This window comes from Trichechus manatus, unplaced genomic scaffold, assembly GCF_000243295.1.
Source record: "Trichechus manatus latirostris isolate Lorelei unplaced genomic scaffold, TriManLat1.0 scaffold00001, whole genome shotgun sequence".
Lineage (NCBI taxonomy): Eukaryota > Metazoa > Chordata > Mammalia > Sirenia > Trichechidae > Trichechus > Trichechus manatus.
The window spans coordinates 20,407,993-20,426,499 of NW_004443937.1; the positions used below are offsets into that span (position 1 = coordinate 20,407,993).

Consider the following 18,507-nt stretch of genomic DNA (forward strand, 5'->3'; position numbering starts at 1 on the left):
AATTTTTCTCTGCTACGAAGTTGGCCAAATGTAATTCAAGCACGGCAACTTCTTTCAGTGTTTCGTCTGGGGGAAAGACTTTTTGATCAGAGACTTTTCGAAGTTAAGTTCCCACAGCCCGCTTCTGAATCAGCTAAGCTCGAAAGCTTTGGCAGTTTAATGTAGTGGTTTCCTTCGTTTTCTGTTCACTTTTGGAGGGAGCATTGTCTCATACTTGTATCTTCCAGACATCTGTGGTCTCCCCTCCCCCCGAGTTTGTGAGTGGTGAATGAAGAGAGACTGGGCTGCTGGTATGCGGAGGTCGGCAAAAGGAAATCGAGGAGTGGTTTTAGTGAAATGAGAGCTTTGTATCATGAATAGTGGTGGCTTAGACTAGACAGCAACTTGAAGAGACGGCAGCGTTTCTTTTGATAAAGTCTAGGCTCATGTTTTTTAGATTGCTAAGTTAGAAAAGTATTTTGCCGGGAAATTAGGAAGCCATTTCACTATTTGTCACTTGGTGACATTCATGCCTTCAGAGAAGTTTTCTTGTTGCCTTATCATCCCAAGAAGGTAATAGTAGATAAAACTTGAAATGCTAATTAAGGTGTCCTGCTGTTTACTCCCTGCTTAAATGAGTGACCAAGATGTGTCGTTTGGAATCTTTTTTTTTTAAGTGTGAACTAAGTCTGCTGTTACGTTTATTTTAATTTACGTTTAAACCCACAAAACCTCTGGATTAAAAAAAAAAGTACCATCAATGTTTGTTTGAGACTGTCTTTTCACACTAGACAAAATTTGATTAATTTGCACTCAATATTCATTAATTTGACCTAGCCTTTGTTCTGAAGGCCATGTAGAAGGACAAGGCCCTAAACTGATTGCAACAGTAACTGAAGAACTTGAAAAACTTGCAGAAGACTGTTGTATAGGATTAAAGGAGGGCTGAGACTATTCAAGTCTGAAGTCCTTGAGGGGGAAATAAAAAACTGACTGCACAAGAAATCTTAGTATAGCATGTGACTTAGAGTCCTTGTGGAGTCCTAGGCCTGAGAATCTTCCAGAGGCCAGAACAGTCATTTTTAGATAGTTGTCAGGGAAAACTAATACTTATTTTTTCATATGGTAGCTAACAAAAAGTAAAGCATTTAACAATGTACAGGTGTCAAGAAGCAGTCAAAAGAGTTTTTTGTTTTTTTTTTTTAGTTGTTACCTGATGACTTCACTTACCGGGATTACTATGTAGAAAAATTTATATTGCAGTATTAAAACTTACTGAACTTTGAATTGAGCTTTCTACGGTTCTTAGTGATGACTGGAGTAAAAATTGTCATAGATGGAGTTTCATATGCTTGTTTTCATGGATCCTATCCTCTAAGAAGGAAAAACATGAAGTAGGCAAGTTTCTCCAGACGTATTTTGAGATGTTTAGCAAAACTGTCTGTGGATATCTTTTTTGTTTGTGTGATGGGGAAGGGGCATGATAAGCTGAATGTTGAAACTAGGGATGTGGAAAAATCTAAAGTTTGAATATCATTCTTAAATGGTTGTAAGTAGCAGTGAAATTAAACACCAGAAGTGGACTGTATAAGTATATTCATCTAAATGAAATTTTTGTGTTATTGAAATGAAACAATGCATCTGTCCAGTTATGATTTTCTCTTTCCTGACCTACTAGTTGCTGATTATAATTATAGATGGGTAGGTGGTAAATTTTAAGTTGGTACTTTGAGCTTGGTTCCCAAGGTGGAAAGAATGAATGCTATTAGAGCAAGACAAACTTCCAGTAAAACGTATTGGCAACTATTTTGTGGTGCTGTATGTTGACTTGTAACATTGTTTTTGAAAACATTACTTGTATTAAGTTGATTGTTTTCTTATAGCCCTTTTCTTATTGAGACTGTGGTATTTACTGTTGAAATAGCTTGACTGAAAACACATCTATACCATAAAAGTAAACAGTAAACATGGACTAGGATCTGCTTCTGAATTATTTGCCCAGAGCATTTAGCTGTTGCCTCTTTTCCCTTCATTGGGAGGGTGTTGATTTGCAGAATCAGTTCTATTTCTTTACTTTAACAGACTATTTTTTATGCAGTATTGTTCTAATGGTGTGATAAACAACTAGGTTAATAGGCACAAATAAATAGTGCTTCTCAGGTTTCACAAAAGGAAGATAGATAGTTAATAAACATGGGATTTGTGTTTGAAAATGAGTAGGCATTAACTCATATAGTTTTTCATTTCTTAAACTCAGGAGAAAGTTCTGTATTTCCTCTGTTTACTTAATACTGCTTTTGTGTTTTGTGCAAGACTGAGCTTAACTCACTTTGAAACCTGGATTCATCTGTTGAGCTTGAACCCTGCTGTCCTTGAAGTATGTATGTAATCTCCTTTTCCCTAAGGACAAAACTAAAGAGAGAAAGTTACATTAGAAACTCATTTTTAGGGTTTAAACCACCTTTTGAACTTGTTCATGTTGGCTAAATGTGGACACCTCTTCTTTTAAGAGCCATTCCCCACCCCTAAAATCCCTCTTAAACCTGAAGCAGCAGAGAGTAGCATTAGTGCGTGTTTTCATTGTATCCTTTGGTCATGCTGAGTGCCCTCCAGTGGATACAGTATAATGCTTGCGATTTTTTTTTTTTTTTTTTTTTTTAATTCCAGCAAGTTTGTGTAGAATATAGTTGCAAGTAGCTCTGATGAGAAAGTGTCAAGAAACCTTTTGAACTCTAGAATAATTTATTCATATCCAGACTGCTCGTTAAAAACCTGGCTTAAGAAAATGTCCCTACTTCAACCAGTATTTGCAGGAGAAAGGTCAAAATTGCAATTAGAGAGTTTTATTTAGGTCACTTTAAATAGGCAGTTCTGCTTAAATATATTTTAATGATAAACCAAAAACTCAATATAGTATTTTAGGGGATAAAAGATTATAATGTGTAGTCACATTAATGAATTATAGCAACTGAAATTCTCAGAAAAAGTTAATGAAAGGAATTGTCAATTTGAAATCAGTTATACCTTAAAACATAAGTAAGTGCTCAACTCAGTCATTTATATATTATCAGGAACAAGGCTTCGAACTGGTTCCTTCTGGGTTCCAAACCCCTGCTGAGAGCTTGCTTTCTAACAAGTTCCCAGGCCATGCTAATGCTGCTGGTTAGGGACCAATTCTGAGAACCACTAGTAGAGAAATGGTTCTCAAAATTTATTATATGTAAGAATCAACTGGGAATGATAGTTATAATGGGGATCTTGTTAAAATGTATATTCTAATTCAGTATATCTGGGGGTGGAAATACAAATTCTCAGCAGAGGTTCAAACTAGACTGAACCAGTTCAAAGCCCTGATCAAGAAATAATATACCTGTGTTAGGAACTAGATAGGAATGAAACTAGTTGAGTCAACATATGTGAACTAGAATATAGTGCTCTAGTGACTGTAGGGCCTTATACAGAATTGTGTGATGTAGTATACCAATATCTTGACCTTTAACTTTTTCAATAAGGTCTTCTCTCTAGGCTCCTATGTTAAATTTCATGCTGTATGCATTAGTAACATTTTCTGAAAATAACTTGTTTCAAATCAGAGTCTGATTAGCTAATTCCTGTTATTTAAAGTTTAAATTAGCTTTTGGAAGTCAAATGATCAGTTTATGGAAAATTCTCAGTTAAGAGTTTTAACTTTGTTTTCCAAAAGGTGTGGTTGAAATGAAATAAAAATTGACAGTAGTGAAGGAAAATGACAATATCCTTCATTGCTTCACTTTGCCTTTGGAATTCATTATAATTTTGTGGAAACATTGATGTGATTTTTGATTACTTAAAAATGTATCTAGGGCTTTTTTTTTTTTTTTTAAGCAAGAACGCTTTAATTGCTTTATATGTTAAAAATTTTTTTTTCCCAGAATGGATTAAGTGTTCCTCCATAAAGGATCATATTTGGAATTAGTGATACCCAAGTTGATGCTTGGTATTACATTTACTGTCGGTAAAGTCAAATAGCTTCTGTTCCAGTTTTCCAACATTTTTATGAGAAATGAGGGTAAATACAAAAGTTCTTTTAAAAATTATGCGTATATAGCTTACTGAAAAAACATTTTCTACCTGTTAGGGACTTAAACTTTAGTTCTTGAAAGTGGCTACTTGTCTTCATTAAGATGGCATGCAACAATTTGACATTCAAGGTATTTGACTAAAACAAGATTTCTTTCACAAGCCATATAGGATTGGTCTCATTACGTTGTAGTGGAAGTGGCTTCTCAAATGTCTCTAGGACCTGGCAAGTATAAGGCAAATTGGAGAGTACTTGCCCCATCTAAACAGCCAGTTATGAGTACTTCCAGCCATTGTGTGGGAATGTAGTTCATGTTACCAGATAATCTGACTTTTTTTCCGCTAGGAGAAGGTAACCCAGACTTTAATGTGCATCTCTTGGTTTGTAAAGTTGGCAAACGAAATTTATGTTTTTTCAAAACGCCTTTCAGCACAAATTAAATACATCTATTGGCTGGATAGCGACAGTTTGTTACCTTTGCAGTAGTCGCATTTTTGGAGTATAATGATGAGTCTGTTAAATGACTGAGGATAATATGGTTCTGTGGATTTATATAATTTAACAAATAAGGTTATTTCAAAACCCAAACCAAACCCATTGCTGTGGATTCGATTCTGTCTCAGCAACCCTGTAGGACAGAGTAGAACTACTCGATAGGGTTTCCAAGCCTGCAGTCTTTACGGAAACTGACTGACTGCCACATCTTTCTCCTCCGGGGTGGCTGGTGGGTTCGAACTGCTGACTTTTCAGTTAGCAGCCAGGCACTTAACTGCTGTGCCACCAGTACTCCTTAGGTTGTTATTTAGGCACTTGGAAAATGTCTTACTTCTACCAATTGATTGTATTATAATAAAATACGATAACATTGATTATAGATTAGGAATTTAAAAGATTCATATTAACAATTGGTTTGGGAAACCTGGTTTGGTTCAAGGAAAAGAGGGAGAATATAACAGTGTGTTCATTACTTGACCGTTGTAATTATAGTTCTTTAAAGAGTATTTTTAAAGGAAGTCTGAAAACTTCATCTGGGGAGGCACTTAAAATGTTGAAAAATCCTGGCTTGTGTGTACACAATCATGTCAGCCTAAAGTTTTATTGCTGTCTTTAAGTCATGTCCTAGTTTTTAGTCAAAGTCTGCATTCGTAAACTAAACTGTTACTATCAGACTAGACTTAAAACTTAAAAACAAAATTAGGTAATTAAAAATCAGTTAAATATAAGATTTACTTAAAATAATAGCGAACTGATTTTTGGTCAGTATAAATTTATTCAGGTAACTAAGTAGAGTTTAGTTAAAATCTTTTGCTGTGTCGAGGTTTTTCATTTCCAGGGCTTGAAAAGGTGGATGTTTAGTTTTCAGACTACGTGCTTAAATGGTAAACTATGTCTGACTGAAAATGCAGACCACGGGCCGACATTGGTTTTAAAGCATCGTCTGAAAATAGTGCTGTAGGCTGCACTATTTTTATATAGTACGGTATAGAATGCAAGCAAGACTGGTCAGTGAACCTTTCATGAAACATTTATCCTGCAGGCGCATCACCCTTGACTCCTGTCCCACAATCCCCATGTGATTCTTCATGGAACCACTGTAAAGTTTCTCCTGTAATATTTGAGAAGTTTCCTATGTCTGGTTTTTTTTTTAACTTGTTGAAAAAGGCATTTTTCCCCTCACAGCAGTCTGAAGTGTGTGAACAGCTGGATGGTGCTGTGAAGCAGTTTCACAGTGCTGCATAGCACTTTCCATTGTCTCCCCGTTCCTTTTGCTTAAACAAATATTCCCACAGTTTTACTTGAGATTTATTATTTACATGTTGGTGGACTGATTTTCCTTTTAAGTGATTTATAATGGATACATTAAACAATTAGTTAAAAAAGATAGGGGCAGGGTTACCCACCCACTGCCCTTGAGTCTATTCTAATTCCTAGCGACCTTATAGGCCAGAGTAGAACTGCTCCATAGGGTTTCCGAGGCTGTAATCTTTATAGGAGCAGACTGCCTCATCTTCTCCCACGGAGCAGCTGGTGGATTCAAACCACCGACTTTTTGCTTAGTAGCTCAGCACTTAACCACTGCACCACGAGGTGGGGTTAGGGGAAGGTTGGTAATTATTTTTAACCTACTTAAGTTCTTTCAGAGGAGTGCCTGGGTAAAGGTTGGTGGTTAAAGCCCACCCAGAGGCACCTCAGAAGACAGGCCTGGCAGTCTGCTTCCGAAAGGTCACAGTCTTGAAAAAACTGTGGAGCAGTTCTGCTCTGCACATGTGGGGTCATGAGTCAACACAAGTTCTTTCAAGTTCATCAGCCCTCATAACACACAATACAGTCACATCTGTGATGTTGATAGCTGATCTGACTCGGAAGTAAAAGTGCAAAAGCTAAAGGGTTACTTAGGGTTAGTTTAATAAACTTGTATTACAGCTGTATGATAACTGAAATAATTGTGAGTTACATATATGAGAGCGTGTGAATGTGTATGTATGTTTTTACACATACTTTATTGTACATTATGCATGTAAAAATGTGAGAAGTTAGTGCAGAATTTATTGGAAATGCAATTTGAAGGTGATCTTAAATGGTTGTAGTAATTTGCTGCACTGAGGGTTGGTTGTTGTAAACTGCTCCCAATTTTAGTTTAATATGAAATAGATTCAAGACCTGTGACAGTCTTTTAAGAAGTGTACTCAGGAGTGTTTTGTTTCTTTTTCTTTTTAAATATAGTTAAGTGGTTTTATGGTAAGGATGTAGGGAGCGAGTCTGTCTTTGAAGTTTTCCATATACTAGATGAATGCCACAGGTATAAGGGAGGAACAACGGATTCTTGGAAATACTTTTCAATCCAACTAACTATGGAGGCTTCCAAGTGGAGTTCCATTCCCCTGCAGTGTAGGAAAGGCGCTTAAATTCATTTCTGAGTCACTGAAAGAATGTGGCAGTGTCAAACATTACTTATACCTCATAGTTCATTTAGATACTAAAGTAGAAACTAAATATTTCTTAGGAAATTTATTGTAGGACCAAACCAAAACCAAACCCATTGCCATCCAGTTGATTCCAACTCATAGCGACCCTATAGGACAGAGTAGAAGTTCCCCATAGGGTTTCACCAAGGAGCAGCTGGTGGATTCGAACTGCTGACCTTTTGGTTAGCAGCCGTAGCACTTAACCATTACGCCACCAGGACTCATAAGACAACACTCTTTAAATAGATTCAGAAACTTCGTTTTCTGGCATTTTGCTTAAATGTAAAGTTTGTTTAGTTTTAAGCCCAACTATTTTTATTAATTTTCTTATTTGATATCTTGTTTTTGTTGGAAAAGCAAATGGGAATATGAAATAAGGTTTATATTCTAACTTCTAGTTATGACTGTTTTCTGTGATCCACTCGTGTAACAAAACTATTATTTTGTATTTGATAGTTGTCTTCTATAAATCATTATATCTTGCTTTAATTCTGCATGCCATTTTTCCTGGACCTTGAATTGGAGTGCTAACCAGTCTGAGCCATTCCCCAAAGAATAAGAAATAAGAGGCTAGAAAATTTAGAGATTAGAAGTCTGGGAATACCAGAAGACCATGAGTCACTCATGTTGATAAGTGGAAGCTGAGAAATAACCATGCTTGAAGGATGCCCTGATACATGCCCTTACTACCTTTATATCCCAGATCCTATTACATTTCTCTAGAAATCTCTCAGATAGGAGGACTATTTAATACCTTCCCTTTTCTCCTCAGGCTACCCTCTTTCCCCATCAGAAGCTAAGCAGGAACTTCTTCACTTAACTGTTTGCTTGGAGGGTCTGTCTTTACTGTACAATGGAGGAAGTATTGCGTTCTGATTGTGAGCCAGTTTAGCCACAGACCTAGAGGACTTTGTTAGTTTATTTATCCCTCTTTCTTCTGTATTACCCTTACCGTCTCCCCACAAGACTCTAATCCCCGTTGCTTTTTTGGTCTCCATCTCCCACCTTTCATCATCTTCTGAAATCCATTCATTGTGCCTTTTGGAACTCAAAGTCATGAGTATAAATTCCTTATAGTCTCAAACCTATTCTGAGAATGTTCTTTTCTCTTTCTTGCTCAAACTGTAACTTAACCTATCCCCTGATAATGCTGTTTCCTTTGCAGCCCTCTCAAGTAGTGAATGTTTTTTTCCCTTCTTACATACACTGAAGGCAAGAGGTAGGGGTAAATGTCTTCCTTGTATCTCACTGTACCTCTTTGTCCTTTCTTGACCATTGTTGCCCAAAACTGCAATCTTTGATTCTCATGTTATCAATTTATACAACCCATTAGCTCCTCTTTAATTTAGCTATCTACCAGCTGGCATAGTGGTTAAGAGCTATGGCTGCTAACCAAAAGGTCGGCAGTTCGAATCCACCAGGTGCTCTTTGGAAACTCTTTGGGGAAGTTCTTCTCTGTCCTGTAGGGTCATTATGAGTCGGAATCGACTCGATGGCAGCGAGTTTGTTTTGTTTTGGTTTACCAACCTTTCCACCACTTTATGTCAGTTTGTCATACTGACAAATGTACCAAAATGAATGCCAGAAGAGACTCTGAAACTTGCTCTTGAACATAGAATAGCTAAAGCAAATGGAAGAAATAAATGAAGAAAAAGAGCTGAACAGATGATTTCAAAGAGTGGCTCGAGAAGACAGAGTAAAGTATTATCATGAAATATGCAAAGACCTGGAGTTAGAAAACCAAAAGGGAAGAACATGCTTGGCATTTCTCAGGCTGAAAGAACTGAAGAAAAAATTCAAGCCTCGAGTTGCAATATTGAAGGAATCTATGGGCAAAATATTGAAGAACGCAGGAAATATTAAAAGAAGATGGAAGGAATACACAGAATCACTGTATCAAAAAGAATTGGTCGACATTCAACCATTTCAGGAGGTAGCATATGATCAAGAACTGATGATACTGAAGGAAGAAGTCCAAGTTGCACGGAAGGCATTGGTGAAAAACAAGGCTCCAGAAATTGATGGAATACCAATTGAAATGTTTCAACAAATGGATGCAACACTGGAAGCACTCGCTCGTCTATGCCAAGAAGTTTGGGAGACAGCTACCTGGCCAACTGACTGGGAGAGATCCATATTTGTGCCCATTCCAAACACAGGTGATCCAACAGAATGCAGAAATTATCCAACAAGATCATTAATATCACACACAAGTAAAATTTTGCTGAAGATAATTCAAAAACAGTTGCAGCAGTATATCAGCAGGAAACTACCAGAAGTTCAAGCCAGATTCCAAAGAGGACGTGGAACGAGGGATATCATTGCTGATGTCACATGGATCTTGGCTGAAAGTAGAGAACACCAGAAAGATGTTTACCTGTGTTTGATTGACTGTCTAGAGGCATTTGATTGTGTGGATCATAACAAATTATGGATAACATTGCAAAGATGGGAACTCATGAACAGTTAATCGTGCTCATGAGGAATCGGTACATAGACCAAGAGCCAGTCATTCAAACAGAACAAGGGGATACTGTGTGGCTTAAAATCAGGAAAGATGTGTGTCAGGGTTGTATTCTTCAGTTAGTATGCTGAGTAAATAATCTGAGAAGCTGGACTATATGAAGAAGAATGTGGCATCAGGATTGGAGGAAGACTCATTGACAACCTGCAGTATACAGGTGACACAGCCTTGCTTGCTGAAAGTGAAGAGGACTTGAAGCACTACTGATGAAGATCAAAGACTACAGCCTTCAGTATGGATTACATCTCAAAGGAAAGAAAACACAAATCCTCACAACTGGGCTAATAGACAACATCATGATAAATGGAGAAAATTTGAAGTTGCCAAGGATTTCATTTTACTTGGATCTACAATCAGCGCCCATGGAAGCAGCAGTCAAGAAATCAGATTATGTATTGCATTGGAAAAATCTGCTGCTGCAAAAGACTTCTCTGAAGTGTTAAAAAGCAAAGATGTCACTTTGAGGACTAAGGTGTGCCTGAACCAAGCCATGGTATTTTCAGTCGCTATTCATATGCATGTGAAAGCTGAACAGTGAATAAGGAAGACCGAAAAATAATTGATCTTTTGAGTTATGGTGTTGGCAAAGAAATACGGAATATACACCATGGACTGCCAGATGAACAAATGAATTTGTCTTGGAAGAAGTACAGCCAGAATGCTCCTTAGAAGCGAGGATGGCAAGACTTCCTCTCGCCTACTTTGGACATGTTACCGGGGGACCAGTCCTTGGAGAAGAACATTATGCTTGGTAAAGTAATGGGTCAGTGAAAAAGAAGAAGACCCTCAATGAGATGGATTGATACAGTGGCTTCAGCAATGGGCTCAAACATAGCAGCAATTGTGAGGATGGCGCAGGACCAGGCAGTTTCATTCTGTTGTACATAGCATCTCTATGAGTTGAACCGACTTGACGGCACCTGACAACAACAACCACCAACCCTTGGGTCATTCCCTTCATTATTTGAATATTTTAAATGCTCCTTAACACCACTGTCTCCTATTTCTGTTGTAATTCCTGGTGATACCTGTATCCATGTAGAGAGCAGTGCTACTCAAAATGTGGTCTGATCTCCAAACTGTCACCAGTACAAATTGTGACGATGAACTCATGCCAGAATGTCAGTCATCTATGTCACAAGTACACTGTTCAGCTGGCTTTTTTGGTAGCATATTGATTTACATTCTGGCAGAAGCTCTTTATGGTGTCATGATGTGACACTTTTGAGTAGTGTGCTGTGGAGGATGCTTCTCATAGCCTGGCCTCTTGTTGTTAGGTGCCATTGAGTCGGTTCCGACTCATAGCGACCCCATGCACCACAAAACAAAAACACCACCTGGTCCTGTGCCATGCTCACAATCGTTATTATGCTTGAGCCCGTTGTTGGAGCCACTGTGTCAGCCCATCTCCTTGAGAGTCTTCCTCTTTTTCGCTGATCCTGTACTTTACCAAGCGAGGTGTCCTTCTCCAGCGACTGATCCCTCCTGACAACACGTCCAAGGTATGTAAGACGTAGTCTTGCCATCCTTGTTTCTAAGGAGCATTCTTGTTGTACTTCTTCCAAGACAGATTTGTTTGTTCTTTTGGCAGTCCATGGTATGTTCAATATGCTTAGCCAACACCACATTTCAAAGGCATTAATTCTTCTTCAGTCTTTCTTATTCATTGTTCAGCTTTCGCATGCGTATGAGGCATTGAAAATACCATGGCTTGGGTCAGGCGCATCTTAGTCTTCAAGGTGACATCTTTGCTTTTCAACACTTTAAAGAGGTCTTTGCAGCAAATTTTCCCAATGCAGTGCATCTTTTGATTTCTTGGCTGCTGCTTCCATGGGTGTTGACTGTGGATTCAAGTAAAATGAAATCCTTGACAACTTCAGTGTTTTCTCCATTTATCATGATGTTTCTTATTGGTCCAGTTGTGAGGATTTTTGTTTTCTTTATGTTGACATGTAATCCATGCCTGGCCTCTTAGTTCCTTGATTTTCTCTCCTCCAGTGATGTCATTTTCCACCCTAATTCAACCATGCATTCCCATCATCATATCCTAGAATATCTCGTCTTTTACCAATAATTATGACTCCCATTCCCCCCACCCCCGATCTCATTTCAAGCATTCTGCTCTGACTGCCAGCTTCTATGTTCCCATCTTACTCCTACTAGTAAGTATACTTAAACTTCAGTGACCCTTTTATGCCTCTGGCACCTGTAGTCTATTGATCTAAGTTTTTCACTGTCTCCACCCTCACTTACACCCAGCTAAAATTTCATTTTGAATTGTAATCACTTTCTTGTATATTCCCTCAAGAATTTTGTCTCTGTCTTTATGCCCACTGTCCCTGGTCCATTAGTTCACTCTTCTTTATGACCATTTTGTACTTTTTCCTTTCTCCTCAAACCTCCAGCACCTCCTCTTCCATTCTTATTCAGCTAATGCCCTTTCTATTTCACCAGGAATGTTTAATAATTGGAAAAATTCTACAGGCTGCTATATCTATGACCGCGTTCTTTACCTTCTCTTCTGTCACTGTGGATGAATTGTAGTGTTCTAAGATAAGGCCTGGTTACCAGTTAATTTGTCCATTAGAGCTCTTCCTCTCTTGCTCCCAATAATATTGCTATGGCATTCTCCCTCTTGCGTCATTGGCTTTTCCTTCTCTACTAGCTCTTCCCATGGGCAAACAAACATTGTCGTATTCATCCTATTAAGAAATCTTTCCACCCTATTTTTCCCATCACCCACCACCCCCGATCTCTGTTTCTCTTTACAGCAAAACAATTGCCTATGCAGGGTTTTGCCCCTGCTAGTGGCCACCATGTTATAAATTCCCAGTCCTCACCTCATTTAACCTGTTAGTAGCATTTGACAGAGTTGCTACAGTTGATTGAAATACTTTTTCACTTGGCTTCTGGTCTACTACATCTTCCTACCTCACTGGTGGTTCTTAGTTTTTCCTTTGCTCCCCCCGCCCCCCCGTCTCTATGTTGGAGTAGCTGAAGTTTTAGTCCTTGGACCTCCTTTTTCGTTGTCTTTATCTAGTCTCAGCTTTAAACTGGTGATGTTTACATCTATTTTCTGGTGACTTCCAAATTTATCTTTCTAGCCTGGGTTTCTCCCTGAATTCTAGACTCTAATATCCAATTTATTTTTTCAACATTTGGAATGTCTATCAAGTATCTCGAACTTAAAAAAAAAAAAAAAATTGGTTGTCATCAGTGTGATTCTGACTCATGGTGACCCCATGTGGATCAGAGTAGAATTGTGCTCCACAGGGTTTGCAGTGGCTGATTTTTTTCCGAACTAAATTGCCAGTCCTTTTCTTTTGAGGTCCTCTGGGTGGATGCAAACCTCCTACCTTTTGGTTGGCAGCCAGGCGTGTTTGTACCACCCAGGGACTCCATCTAAAACTTAATATATCTAAAACTAAGTTCCTAGTTTCCTGCAAAGCTGCTTCTCTCATTGGTCAGCAGTTCGAATCTAGCAGCTGCTCCTTGGAAACCTTATGGGGCAGTTCTGCTCTGCCCTTATAGGGTCACTATGAGTCGGAATTGACTTGATAGCAACAGGATGGGTGATGAAGTGCAACTCTTTATCATTCCAGTTTCTCAGGCGTAAAACCTTTGAGTTCTTTTTCTTATACCCATATCCAAATCCTGTCTGTACATCTTATCTTCTCTCTAAGACATATCCTAGATCGAACCATTTTACCCTATTGCCATGCCATCTTAATCTTTTGTCTGGATTATTGCAGGGGACTTCTAACTGGTCTCCCTGTGTACATCTTTGTTCCCTTTAAATGCATTATCAACAGTGTAGCCAAGGTAATCCTGTTAGAACAATAGATCATAGAACTTTTCTCTGCAGAAACTTCCAGGGGTTTATCTATTCAGTAAAAGCACTAGGCCCTACAGTTCTACATGTTCAGGCCATGCTCTTCAGCATCTATTATTTTTCTTTCCTCTCTCACTCCTCTTCAACTGTGCTGGCCTTTTTTTTTTCTTCTACAACTGGTCCAGCATGCTCATGCTTAAAAAAAATAAAAAATAAAAACCAAACCCATTGCCACTGAGTCGGTTACATTCATAGTGGCCCTATAGAACAGAGTAGAACGGCCCCATAGGGTTGTCTTTACAGATAGCCATATTTTTCTCCCACAGAGTGGCTGATGGGTTCAAACTGCCAGAAGTACGTGTTGTGTGAATGACACTAGAGTCTCATTCCCTCATTTTGATTTATTCTCAGTAGCATACAAATACATTTACATCTTTCCAGAGATGGTTCCTTTTTGTCATGCGTGGCTTGTGTCAGATCTCATGTCCACATTGAGGTCTTCCCTGTTCAACCAGTCTCACTTTATCGTATCATCCTCTTTTATTTGACTCATGGCCCTTACTCATACTCTGAAATAACATTTGTTTACTTGCTGGTTCTCTCCTCCAGTTCCACTAAAATATACGCATCCAGAGAGCAAGGTCCTTGTCCTGCTTTGTATCCCTGGTTCCTAGAACCTTAAAATGCTCAATAAAGGTTTGTTGGGTGAATCAATATTGTAGAATCTCCCAACCTTTGTTCCCCTGCAGCTAATGCCTCATTTATTTTTCTGTTCCCATTGACAGCCTGAAAGAGATTCTGTGCACATGATCTCTACTTTTCATCTCTCATTCCAGTTGGTGTTCTGCTTTCACTTTTCCAGTGAAACTGCTCTGGCTGAGTTCACCCTTGAAGGTCCATGTAGACCAATCTAATGGATACTTTTTAGCTTTAGTCTTGCAACATTTGTTGCATTTTTTACTTTCTTCCTTCTAGCCTAGCACTGTACAATAGAACTTTCTGTCATGATGGAAATGTCCTATATCCGTGCTGTCTAATACGGTAGCTACCAGCCACAAGTGGCTATTGATCACTTGAAATGTGACTAAGGGACTAAATTTTGAATGTTAAATATAAATAGCCACACGAACTAGTGACTACTGTGTTGCACAGTGCAATTCTAGAAACACACTCCTCTTTTGTCTTCCATGGCACTAGACTCAGTAAGTGTCACGACCTAATTGCTTAAGCCAGACGTCTAGGAGTCATCCTTAATTCCTTGTTTTCCCTCATCTACATCCAGTCTATCAACAGAACCTGTTGTTTCTACTTCCAGAGTATTTCTACATTATAGCTACTTCTTGTTGCTAGTTTGCCACCCTTCCCGCCACCATCTAATGCCTGGGCTATTGCTATAGCTACTTTACTGGTTTCTCTTTCCCTTATTTTTCTCTTGTTCCCTTCCAGTTTTTTTCTATTAAAGCCAGAACTAGATTTTTTAAAAACTTAAATGGATCCTTGTTATTTACCTGCTTAAAACCCTTCATGGACTTTCACTGACACTTAGAATGAAAAAACACGTTTCTTACCATATTCTAGAGAATCCTACATGATCTGGATTTTTTCTACTTCATCTCATTGTACTCACCCCTTCCCATTATAATTGAACTACTCAGATCTCAAGTTTTAGTTTCTTGAAAGATGATCAGACTCTTTCATGACCCTAGGCTCTTGTACATATTTTGTTTCTGGAATGCTTCTGCTCTGTTGTTTGCATGCTGACTCTTCTGCATCCTTCTTAGGTCTCAGCTTGAAGGTTACCCTCAAGAAGTCTCTGACCGCTCTAGGACCTTCCACATGTCCTGTGTCGTTCCATCCCCTTTCCCTACTTGTTAATTATATGTTTACCACTCTATGATTGTTTATTCAGTTGTCTGTCTGTCTCAAGAGTGCAAAGACTGTGTCAGTTTTAATCACCACTGCATGTTGTTGTTAGCTGCCCGTTGAATCGACTGACTCAGGTGACCTTATATACAACAGAACAAAATGCATCATCCACACAATTGGCCCAGCATGTTTGAGTTCATTGTCGCAGCTATGTTGTGATCCATAAGTGTTTTCATTGGCTAATTTTCAGAAGTAGATTGCTAGGCCTTTCTTCCTAGTCTTAGTCTGGAAGTTCCACTGAAACCTGTCTACCATGGGTGACCCTGCTGGTATATGAAATACCAAAGGCATAGCTTCCAGCATCATAGCAACATGTAAACCATCACAGTATACAACAAATAGACTGACAGATGGTGGCACCCAGAATCTGGTAAGCTCCTGGTATGTAGTGGATACATAAATATTTGTTGACTAAATGATATCTATTCATATATTGCATTTATACTATTGTTATTGCTATGTCCTGAAAACTGTTGAATAAGTAAGGCAATTTTGGGAAAGCTTTCTTGTGGAACAAAAAAATCTCTTTTGATTAACATTACAATTTGGTAAATTGAGAAAATAAAGAACATAATATACCAATGGAGCATTCATGTATAGCTCTAGGTTATGACTCATTTATCAGTGTATTTTTGGACTCACAGTAGAACAAAGATTTGGAGCGATTTCTTGAAGTTCTTTGTAACGAGATAACAAAAAGCAGTCACCTTTTGAAACGAAAAGCTTCTTAGCTCACTATACTTTCTGTAATAGTCTACTACTCTTCCTAATTATAAGGGAGTTTCATAATTATGAGACTTACTAGTAGAGAAGTAATCAAAGGCAGCAAAGTGTCTTTCTGTTTGGGAGAGTAACGTAAATTTGACATGCATGGTGGGAGACAGAAGGTTGCTAAAGGTTAAGTAAGAATCTGTGTTAATGAATAGGTGCTTCTCAGGAAGCTGATGCGAGGGTTACTCTTTGGAATCAGGTTTTTTTTTTTTAAACTTGTGTTACTAATGTTACACCTGGAGTTGGATCATATAGTTGGTCTTTGGCTATACAGCTGAAGTTCTTAATTTGGGGTAGCAGTATTAGCATCATCTGTGACACTTTAAAAAAAAAAAAAAAATGCCAGGGCCCTGCCCCAGTCCTACTTATAGAAAACCATGGGGATGGATCCCAGACATATGTTTTTTAAAGTTTCAGGTTGGTGTGATGAACACCCTTGGTTAAGAATTACTGGAAGGATCTGGTTGCCAATGTAAGAGGTCCTTCAAGCAAAGTCGGAGATCATTATAGTAAAACAGGTAAAGCATGCATATTCTGAGGCTGAATTCTGGTTTAATATGTACCTGGTCTTAATAGTCTAAAAAAAATTTTTCCCAAATAAATGGTCTTGGTGTGGTTTTCATTTATCATTTGGTCAGGTTTGTCCGTGTTTTTCACACAACCTGTTTTTGAAGTTACCTGTGCCAAAAAAAAAAAAAAACAACTCTATGACCTTTTTTCATTAACCTCTTATTAACCCACTTAAAAACCCTTTCTGTTACGGCTCTTCACATTTAGGCTTAATGTACTTTAGTCAAAGTAAACTCATTTGCCTTTGGTTTGTTCTTGGTGAATGTATGTAATAAATAGGTCAGGGGTTGGCAAACTACTGCTCACTACCCATTTTCATATGGCCCATGAACTAAGAATGATTTTTACATTTTTAAATGGCAGAAAAAAAATATTTTGTGACATCTGAAAATTATATGAAGTTCAAGTTTCAGTGCCCAAAATTTCAGTTACAAATGTTAGTGGTATAGAGCCGCACTTGTTCGTGTACATGTTGTCTGTGGCTGCTTTTGCACTACAACAGCAGAGTTGTGTAGTTGTGACAGCTTATGATCCACAAAGCCTAAAATATTTACTGTTTGGCTCTTTACAGAAAAATTTGCTTACTCATGTTCCAGATGATACACGTTCTCATAAATGAATCCTTCATGTCCTTGAAGACATTTAAGAAGTCTTTTAGGTTATAGATAATTGTTGTTTCCTCTCTAAGCCTCTGTATTACATTTTATTTGTACTGTCCACCTTTTGAACATTTTATTTTTTATTGGCACAATCATTGAGTCCATCAAATATTTCAGAGCTTAATTTTTGTTAACCGTTTTGGAAGCAGTGAGGAACTAAAGGTACAGTCCCAGCCCTCACGAGCTCATTCATTAAGCTCTCTCAATGTGCTGCTGTGGTGGGGAAGGCAAACTCTTGTAACAAGTGGAAAAGAGAGGAAGGTTAGCATTATGGGGTATAAAACAATACACTTCTGTAGCTCATCAAATCCCTGTCATTATTTCTGCCTGTAGCCTGAATGTAGAGATTTACATGTAGAAACTTTTTAGAAATAGATTCTCCCATTTCTTTTGCATGATAAACTCATGTTTGGAAATTCTACATTTTCTTGTCAACAGTGCTATCAGCTGTTGCCATGGAGTTGATTCCAACTCATGGAGACCCCATGTGTGTCAGAGTTGAACTGTACCCCATAGAGTTTTCAAAGGTTAATTTTTTGGACATAGGTCACCAGGCCTTTCTTCTGAGGCACCTCTGGGTAGACTCTAACCTCCAACCTTTTGGTTAGCAGCTGAACACATTAACTATTTGTAGCCCTCAGGGACTCCTTAGAGAATGTAGTTCTTTAGCAGTACACATGATACCTTTATCTAAAATTGCTAACTCATCTATTTTTTGCAGCATTAAATGTTAAATATTAATTGTAACTTTGGGATGGGGAATCTGATTTGATTGAAAGGGCATATGCCTCAGGGTTAAAACAGAGCTGTATCTGAGTATTAACTGAGCAATTTATTAGCTATGTTCTTGTATTAACTGCTGATAGTCAGTTTTGTCATCTGATAACTGGGGGAATGACCTCTATGAAGTTGCTAGAGAGATTCAGTAAGATACCATATCAGGCTCAGAACTGAACTTGTTAGGAATTTAATTATGTTACCTTGTTAAGTATGCCAAGGGCAAAATTAGATATTTAGCTGCTATCACAAGGCAATATCCTAAAATTATGCTGTAGAAGATATTTAAGATAATGTAAATGACTTAATCATTACTTTGTAATACAGTTGTTTCTTAGAATATTGCCAGTTTAATAAAATAAGAACGAGGAATGAATGAAAGTATTTATTTAATTACTAAAACAGGACATTTAATTGATTTGCCTTAATATTAAATAATTAGC

General features: G+C 38.1%; 1 protein-coding gene across 2 annotated transcripts in view; it reads left to right on the top strand.

Moving 5' to 3' along the window:
- The window catches only part of CTNNB1 (catenin beta 1), a 40,614-nt gene that overhangs the window by 1,073 nt on the left and 21,034 nt on the right, over window positions 1-18,507 (top strand). The window lies entirely within an intron of this gene.